Source organism: Macrobrachium nipponense, chromosome 36 (assembly GCF_015104395.2).
Source record: "Macrobrachium nipponense isolate FS-2020 chromosome 36, ASM1510439v2, whole genome shotgun sequence".
In the NCBI taxonomy this organism is placed as follows: Eukaryota; Metazoa; Arthropoda; class Malacostraca; order Decapoda; family Palaemonidae; genus Macrobrachium; species Macrobrachium nipponense.
Window position 1 is genome coordinate 55,059,214 of NC_087220.1, and position 9,097 is coordinate 55,068,310.

General features: G+C 37.6%; 1 protein-coding gene across 5 annotated transcripts in view; it reads left to right on the forward strand.

The window, feature by feature from the left end:
- Positions 1-9,097, forward strand: part of LOC135203676 (uncharacterized) — a 192,104-nt gene that overhangs the window by 16,507 nt on the left and 166,500 nt on the right. For 2 of the 5 annotated variants that reach the window (XM_064233565.1, XM_064233570.1), the window contains exon 1: positions 5,325-5,632. The exons of the other annotated variants lie outside the window; for them this stretch is intronic. The gene's annotated coding sequence lies outside the window, so the exon portion shown is untranslated. Of the gene's footprint in view, positions 1-5,324; positions 5,633-9,097 lie in introns of those variants that run through there. 5 annotated transcript variants of the gene reach the window in all.

The window sequence follows — 9,097 nt, forward strand, 5'->3', positions numbered from 1 at the left end:
AGGTACATTCTGTAGTAGAAAGAAAAATGTTGCTTCTGTTCAAGGAGGACAAGTGCTTTCATTTCGTTAACAACAAACTTAGAACCTTTACTCCACTTAAGAAAAAGCAATATTGACCTCACGATATGTTTAAGCTTACTTAAATTACTATAACGTGGGATGTCAATTAATGGGGTCGGAGGGTGAACAAACTTAGGTTCTGAAAGAATTTCATTAACATGCAGAGTTTCTGTAGCTAAAGATTGGGGATAATCACCAGTTAAAAGCCATTTAGGGCCATTCCACCATAAGGAATTTTGCGCTAAATCTTTACTATTAATACCTCTGGATAGAATATCAGCTGGATTATCCTTAGAGGGGGTATACCGTAGAGGAAACTTGAATTCATTAATTTCAGTGACTCTGTTTCGTACATAAGGAATTTTACTATTATTGTTCTTCACGCAACAAATAGAAACCATGGAGTCACTCCAGAGAGTGCAAGAACTCACTCTTAAATCATCATTCTGCATTAATCTTCCAGCAAGTTTCGCACCCAAGGACAAGGCTGTCAATCCAAACGCCACTTTACACTTACTGACCAGTAAATTGCTTACACTTCTCTTGAAATCAATCACATAGGCAGCAGCTCCATATGCCTTGTTAGAGGCATCACAAAATACATGTAAGTGGGAACATTCAGGATGTACAACAAACCTAGGAAACTTTAAACTTTCTACATTTCTAAAACACTTGCAAATTTCATCAAACCTTGAACATAATGATTCTGGCAAAGGGTCCATCCCCTCCGTAGTACTCCACAAACATTTAAGAAAATATTTACCTCTCACCTGTATAGGTGACAATAATCCTAGAGGATCAAACATCCGAGCTACTACTGATAAAACCTTTCGTTTGGTTAAAGGTCCTTTATACTCACAATTTACTTCCTTCAGTGACATCTCATCTTGTGCTAGATACCACTCTAAACCCAAAACGTTTACTCTTTCTTTGATAACATCTATGGTTCTGTTAAATTCTGAATCATTACTAACCCATTCTTGTAGAGGCATATTAGCGTCTTCAAGAATCGCATTTATTACTGGATACTCATCCATCATCAAGACTGACACATCCTTGTTAGTTTTACTAAAATTATCTACATAGAAATTCTTCATCAAGAGATGATACCAAGGGGATTATCATGTAAAGATAAATGATGCAAGAGGGTTTGCTGCAAGAGAAAGGGGGAGCATGTAGCTCCAAAACAAACTGCACAAAACCGTAAGTTACAGTAGACTTCAAATCGGAGGGATCAGGTTATCCATAGAAATTTGCAATAATCACGGCAGTCAGATGAAATTGCTATCCTTAAAAAGGCTTTACTGACATCTGAAAATCACAGCTACTGGGTTTGTACGGAAACTCACAGGGCATCGAAAAAGTTTAGTAGTTAATGAAGGACCAGTTATTAAACAATCTTTTAAGGAAAGTTCTCCTTTAGCCTTTGAAGAAGCATTAAAAACTATTCGAATGGGAGTTGTATTGAATCCTTCAGTACAGCATGGTGTGGTAAATAATGCCCTATAATAGGGGAGCCTGAAGGAACTAATTCTATAAACCCAGACTGAACGTAATCTTTGATAATCTTATCATAATGAGCATACAAGGAGGGGTCAGATTCGAATCTACGTAACAAGGAATTTAATTGACCAATGTCTATTCTATAGTTAACAGGCGGTCTACTTTTCATCTTTAAATGGTAAGGACACTTCATATTTATTGTCAACCCTTTTTTAATTTCCTTTTTATCCTTAAAAGACTTAACTGATTCTCTTTCTTCAGGACTAATTTCAGATTGACTAATACCAACACTTTCTAAATCCCATAATTTTCTAACTTCACAACAAGAATTAATAGGGATTTCCTCTACTTCTATTCTTGAACAACATACATTTGATGTAGTAACCCTCATTAAATTCTACATTGTCATAAGACAACTAGGAAGAGGTCCAAAAATTAGTGCACCACCAGAAAACTATTCAATATCTGGTATTCAGAGCAAATTTGACTGTTCTGAATGAATTTTCTCTATAGTAATCAGCTCCAATGACTAATTCTATACCATTTACTTCATCTGAATTTAAATCATTATCTGCTAATTTTATGCCTTTACTCTTCAAGAATGCAGCTGACTTACTTAATCCTGGAGAATAAATTCTGGAATTAACTCTGTCGAATGCAATGGCATTAATGACAGTACGAATCTTACCTAGTCTCACCACAACTCTTACAATATTACAATTGAAAAAAAAAAAAAACAAAAATTCTTCCATGGCGATCACTGCCAAATGGTTTTACCTTTAAGGGTACTGTTGCAATGGACTGACTTAAAGACTAAGCTTATTGGCTAATTCCGTTGCAATAAACGTTCTTTGCGCAACCAGAATCAAAGAGTGCTCTCTCAAAGGAACGATGTCGATTCCCTGACACAATTACATTAGCAGTAGGAAGAGCAGTCTGAACAGAAATCTTATTAGTCTGAGAATTATCAATTCCCAAAGAAGCAGTCATAACTACTGGGGAATCACCTTTACTAACAGCACCTTTAGAATCATTATGAGATTTCCCAGAATTAACACTTGATTTACTAACATTAGTACTATTTACACTCAACTTTGGTGGAGCAGGATTAACAGGATTTTCCGTTTTCTTACAAATCATCGGGTAATGAGGCCCATCACATATATTACATTTCGGCTTATTTCTACATTCAGAGATTAAATGACCTCCTTTGAGGCAAGCAAAGCACAATCTTAAATATTTAACTCTGTCCCTTCTACTATCAATGGATTTGAAAGTCTTACAATCGCGAGAGGCATGGTTCGAAGAGCAAAACACACAATTATTGTAAGGACTACTATTACTAGGTTTACTGTTAGTTGGTTGTGCTCTCTGCACGTTTTGCACATTTGAGGGAATCACTTTAGAATAGTTGCCCTGATCTCACCTCCTTTTATTAGAATTCTCACCTTCGTAACAAAATTCCATTAATTCACGAACATATTTCAAACCTGAGAAAATTTGCTTTAAATCAAGAGACATACTATTATGTTTATTAGCTATAGCCTTACGTGTTTCAGGTGATAATTTCTCGCATATTATACTAGAGAAAACGGGGTTCATGGCCTCTACATCTACATTCAATGTGTTCATTTGTAAAATAATCTTCTCATATTCCAATTTGAACGTGTTCAAATCCTCTATTGTATGACTGGGAGGGACTAAATGTGTTAATTTGGACACAAGTCTACGTTTCAATTTTTCCTTATTATCATACTTCTCCTTAAGGGTCTGAATAGCTACTGAATAATTGGCATTAGTGACAAGCAAACCTTCTATGGCTTTAAAGGCGTTATCCCTTAAACTAGCTCGAGTATAGAAAACTTAATCACATCGGAAATATCCCTACGATCGTGAACTAAACTGTTAAATATATCCCAAAATGCAAGCCATTCTTCCTCCCCACCGCTAAATTCAGGTATCTTAATTGCTGGGAGTTTAGGGGGAGGGAGAGGGTTAGTAGGAGCCGAAGGAGGCAAAATGCCTACGTGGCTGGAGTAAAAGTGGGTGTTAGGACGATTCGATACCTACCTTCCTGTTGGTTACATGGAATTGCAAGTTGCTTGGGATATTCCATACATGATTTATACTCACTCCCTCCCCTTTCCAGTATTCACGTCTGACTGTTTGCGTTGAGAATACATTTCATACCCATAACAATTCCTTTGTTGAATTTGACCTTATTGGAACATATACTTATATATATTTCATTATATCCTTTTACACACATTTCAATTTACACCTTTTTCTCCCTTCTCTTTCCATTATCCACCTCTGTCTATTTACGCTCATAATTTTACAATCTTTTCTCACCCATAAGAAATTTTTGGATAAAATTTTACTAATTATTAGGGCATTTTCATTGGTTATATCTTAGGCTACCTTCAAGTTTGTCTTCCTTTATGGTTGGGGGGGGGTTACAGGGGGCTCTGCCCCCCCTGTTAGATAATATGTTCTACTAGGTAAGATTAGGTTAGGTTAGTATGTTAACCTATTTGTTGTTCTTCCTTCAAGTTTGTCTTTCTTGAAGGGGGGTTACGGGGGGTGGACCCCCCCCCGGTCAGGTAACACATTCTACTAGGTTAGGTTAGGTTAGGTTGGTTATATATTAGTCTACTTTCAAGTTTGCCTTCCTTTACGGGGGGGGGGGGGGGTACGGGGTGGCGGAGCCCCCCCGGTCAGGTAATATGTTCTACTAGGTTAGGTTAGGTTAGGTTGGTTATATCTTAGTCTACCTTCAAGTTTGCCTTCCTTTACGGGGGCCGCCCCCCCCCGTCAGGTAATATGTCCTACTAGGTTAGGTTAGGTTAGGTTGGTGAAGTTAGGTGGTTATATCTTAGTCAAGGAGCCCCCCCCCGGTCAGGTAATATGTTCTACTGGGTTAGGTTAGGTTAGGTTGGTTAGGTTAGTATGGTAATCTATATGTTGACCTTCCTTCAAGTTTGTCTTCCTTTAAGGGGGGGTACAGGGGGCCTCCACCCCCCAGTCAGGTAACACGTTTTACTAGGATAGGTTAGGTTAGGTTGGTGGAGTTAGCTTGGTTATATCTTAGTCTACCTTCAAATTTGTCTACTTTTACGGGGGGTGGGGGGGGGTGGGAGAGGGTATGGGTGGGCTCTGCCCCCCGGCCAAGTAATATGTTCTACTAGGTTAGGTTACACAACATTTCATTGCAATATTATTTCCTTTAATAATATACACAATACCTTAGGTTTCATAGAAATTAAAGACTACGTTTTACGATTTTACAGTATTCTCATTGTCTCTTCAACTGGCCCCCTCTGATTTCTTGCACTGACCGTTTATTACAATACCCTGTTCATGTATGTGTTATGCATTATGGCACATTTTTTTTCCTTTTCTGAAAATACGATGTTAGTTTCCACATACATATGAAATCATCCCCCTCATTGCAATATTATTTCCTTTAATAATGTACACAATACGTACCTTAGGTTTCATAGAAATTAAAGCCACTACAGTTTATGATTTTACAGAATTCTCATTGTCTCTTCAACTGGCCCCCTCTGATTTCTTGCACTGACCGTTCATTACAATATCCTGTTCATGTATGTGTTACGCATTATTGCAATTTTTTTTTTTCCCTTTTCTGAAAATACGATGTTAGTTTCCACATACGTTTGAAATCATCCCCCTCAATGTACCCGCCCACAATTCTTCTGACCAATCAGAGGCCTTGTAACCAATGCGTTGCTGATACCTACATTCACCAGGTTGTGTAATTTGCGTTTTAAAATAATTTATCAAGTAACATTCACAGTGTTAACACCCCACACCCAATACTCTCAAAGTGACCGTGTTTCACCAGTAATAGTGTTAAATATTCTGTTACGATATACGGACATCATAATATAATTTTGGGAAACCTATGTGTGTTTGTGATTCGTTTGGTATTTGGCCAAAAATCTGTTCAAGATTCAAGATGGGCAGAGTTTCAAGAACCGGAGACGAGGACGGGAATTGGCATACCTAAGTTCGTATCTGAATTGTACCTTCTGCCCCTTTTAAGGTAAAGTTCCCAAACTATATTCCCCTATTGTTAGAACAATCGTAGTTTAGTAATTTTCAGTTAGGGGTGTTAGGTTTTGTTGGTTAGTTATCATTAATTGCCACCTCCACTACCCAATGGCCCATTGTCATTTAGCCAACTCATACCTCCTGTGCCCCCCAGTACCCCGCCTTCCCCCCAGTGAACATATGGCTCCATGGTGGTTGCGGAATTCAAACATGGCGGCTGTGTTTACACTTCGCTAAACACTTGGTAGATCGATCTATAGAACTATTCCATGGCGATCTAGATTTGGCAGTTGACGTTTTCCTATGTTATTTTACTTGCTTTACAAGAGTTGAAGGGAATATTTTTTTCGTTCTACTGGGTCTAAAGTTTAATTTACCTTTGAAACCGTACGTCGACCCGTTGGTACTGTCATGTAGTCTTCAAAGGTAAATTACTTCTTAGTTACAGTCGTCCGAATAAATATTATTTTCAAATCTTGTACAGCAAGTGAAATAACATAGGAAAACGTCAATTGCCATAGTCTAGGCAACCGTGGATTGCTTCTGTAGAAATACCAACATCAACAATATAGTAGAAGATTGACGCCATCTCGATGTTTTCGGAGTCACTTGTGTCAATAAACTTCCCATTCCATGTGCTAAATCTGCACAACACTTGTACCCATAAACGCTGGGGCACTTTCTTCACAAAAATTGTAAATAATGACTTCCAACCATATACTTTTCCAAGACAACTAAAATTTTTGGTAGAAGAAGAAGAAGAAGCGTGCACTAGATAATTATTTAAATAAATAGTTAAACGGCAGTATAAGGTCATGAATTGCACAAATTTTTTACATATTCACGATTAATTTGAAAATATTCGTTGTTGAAAAAGTAGCTAGATTCCTGACTCAAATATCAAATTTTTTAAATTAGCATATCTATTTGTAGTATATATGCATATTAGAGCAATTTTATCATTATTGCATTACTATGACAGCTAGAAATAATGGAATCAGTTTGTAAATGCATTGGCGTATGTGTGAAGCTCCACTTGATTGGCAACGATGAGTCATTTTGCCGTTTGCTCGTATCTACTTTAGAAATATCTGTAATTTTGGGGGTTAATTGGTTGCAAAAAGGGATAATAGACATGAATTAAATAAACATTTTGAAGTAACAGAGTAAAATTGAACTACATAATGAGTAAAGTAAGCAATTAAGGGAATAAAGCTTTGCACCTCATAAACCTTGTAGTCATGTGCTGCCCGCAACTGTGTTTGTGGAGTGAGCGCTTAGGAACCAGAAACCACAACGTAGTTAAAGTGCAATTTGGAGTGAATTAAGACCAAAACATGTATATTTACAATCAAATAAGCACTGTGGAGGTTCAGTTGTGATGGCAGTGTGGATAAAACCACCGATTACAAGGTAAAAATGAATTTCAGTTCAAACCCCCAGGAATAATAAGTTTCATACTTTCACTAATATAGGCAACAAAATGTTGCTTTATTGTGCTGATTACAACTGCAATCTTGTGTAAGATCAATAAACGTTACATATATACGCTAACATTGTTCAAATGAATCCTGAGAATGCTGGCAAAGATGTTGGATCGTTTGCAGTTACGAACAGCACCACAGTTGGTGGGCGCCTTATTGGATTTAAAAACTGCCTTGAAAACATATTTTATGAAGACCTCACATGCCTATTTTAGTTCGTATGGCGCTTTCATATATCACATTATGTTGACGAAACTTCAATCTTTTGAATGGTATGCTTAAAGATGTAATTGTATTCTTGTTTCACCAATTAAATATCAAGTGAATAAATCTGATCCACGCTATGACGATGGATCCACTGCGGTGTTTCTCCGTGTTAGTCTTCCTCTAAGCCCCCGGTTAGGTAACATGTTCTACTAGGTTAGGTTAGCATGCTAAACTATATGACGCATGCGCAATTCACAGCCGTACCAATATCTATCGCTATCAGTATATGGCTGACATACCAATACGTATCCTGTGCCAGGAAGTAAAGCTTGAGAGAACAGAGAATGAGAATGCTGAGGTGGATTATGGGAATATCACTGCTTGAGAGGCTGGAGAACGATGAAATAAGAAGGGCAGTCTTAGTAAAGATTACAGAGGTGATAAGAGAGTCACGATTGAGATGTTATGGGTATGTGTTGAGGATGGATGATGAAGAGAGAGTGAAGAGGGCTTGGGAGGGACCTGTTAGAGGAAGAAGATCGAGAGGGAGACAGAATTAGATGGCGAGATAAAGTGAAGGAAAATTTGGAGAGAAGAGGTTTGGTGGAGGATGATGCCTTTGATAGAAGGCAGTGGAGAAGGTGTATCAGGCAACCGACCCCTTACTATTGGGATAACGGTGGGAAAGAAGAAGAGGAAGAAGAGTATATAGCTTAGGTATATTTCATATTTCAACAAAAGTTTGATATAGGCTATTTACTAGGTATAGGTATATACATTTTTTTTGGGTGGGTGTTCGTTTCAATTAGTGTATGGGTCGATCTTCACCTAACCTAACTCAGAACTCAAGTATGCAATAATATCAGATTTAAAGTTTTTATTTTACAGGCATGTCGCTGGTTGTAAGGGTATGTGTACTGTATTTCATAGTTCATTAAAAATGTATATGTTATTTTTTGTGTTTAGTATTCCAGTTATATGGGTAGAGCTTCACCCAACCTAACTTGTTCAGGGAAATATTGACTGTTAAAGTGAATTACACAAAACCATGCAAGAAAAAAGGCTTAGTAGTAATAGTAAAATATTCTTAGGTTTAAGGCAGAGACATTGTGTTAGAGTCCGGTGATTTGATAATGTGTAACTGGGTAAATGACTGAGCAGCAACATAGCGGCTGCCGTCCCGAAAAAGTACTTGGATTCGCTGCTATGAGCATCAGTCAAGAGCTGTGGCCGTTCCAGGCAGCGCACTGAGACCTCTACACTCCTCTCAAAGTAATTGTTTTCTTGTAAGTCACAAAATAATGGAATAATTTAAGCGCTTTTTCGGGAATTGGCCGTGTTCTAGAGAGGTGGCCGCTACGTCACCGCTTGGTCATTTACCCTACAGTTCAGTGCTTTACCATTTTCAGGCTTGGATTTTCTTGAGATGGAGAGGGAATTATTAACTGAATAGTATACCAAACAATACCTCATTAGGCTTGGAGAGTTACTAATGAGTTTCCTCTGACTTGTTTATTTACCCACATTTCAGCAGACTTTCAAAAATTTATTCAAATTTAATTAAAATTTAATTAAATGGAAGACTAGCCATTTGTTGATGAACGGACCATCAGATTAGTTTTGGCTCTGGTACTTGAGTCTGATTGTACCTTAAGCAGTTGGTGAAAGTTTCCATTGATTAATAGATTACTATCCAGTAAGTAGTTGTGAAATAACAGATCCCATGTTACTGGATATTTGTTGGTAACTGAGTTTGTCAGAGATAG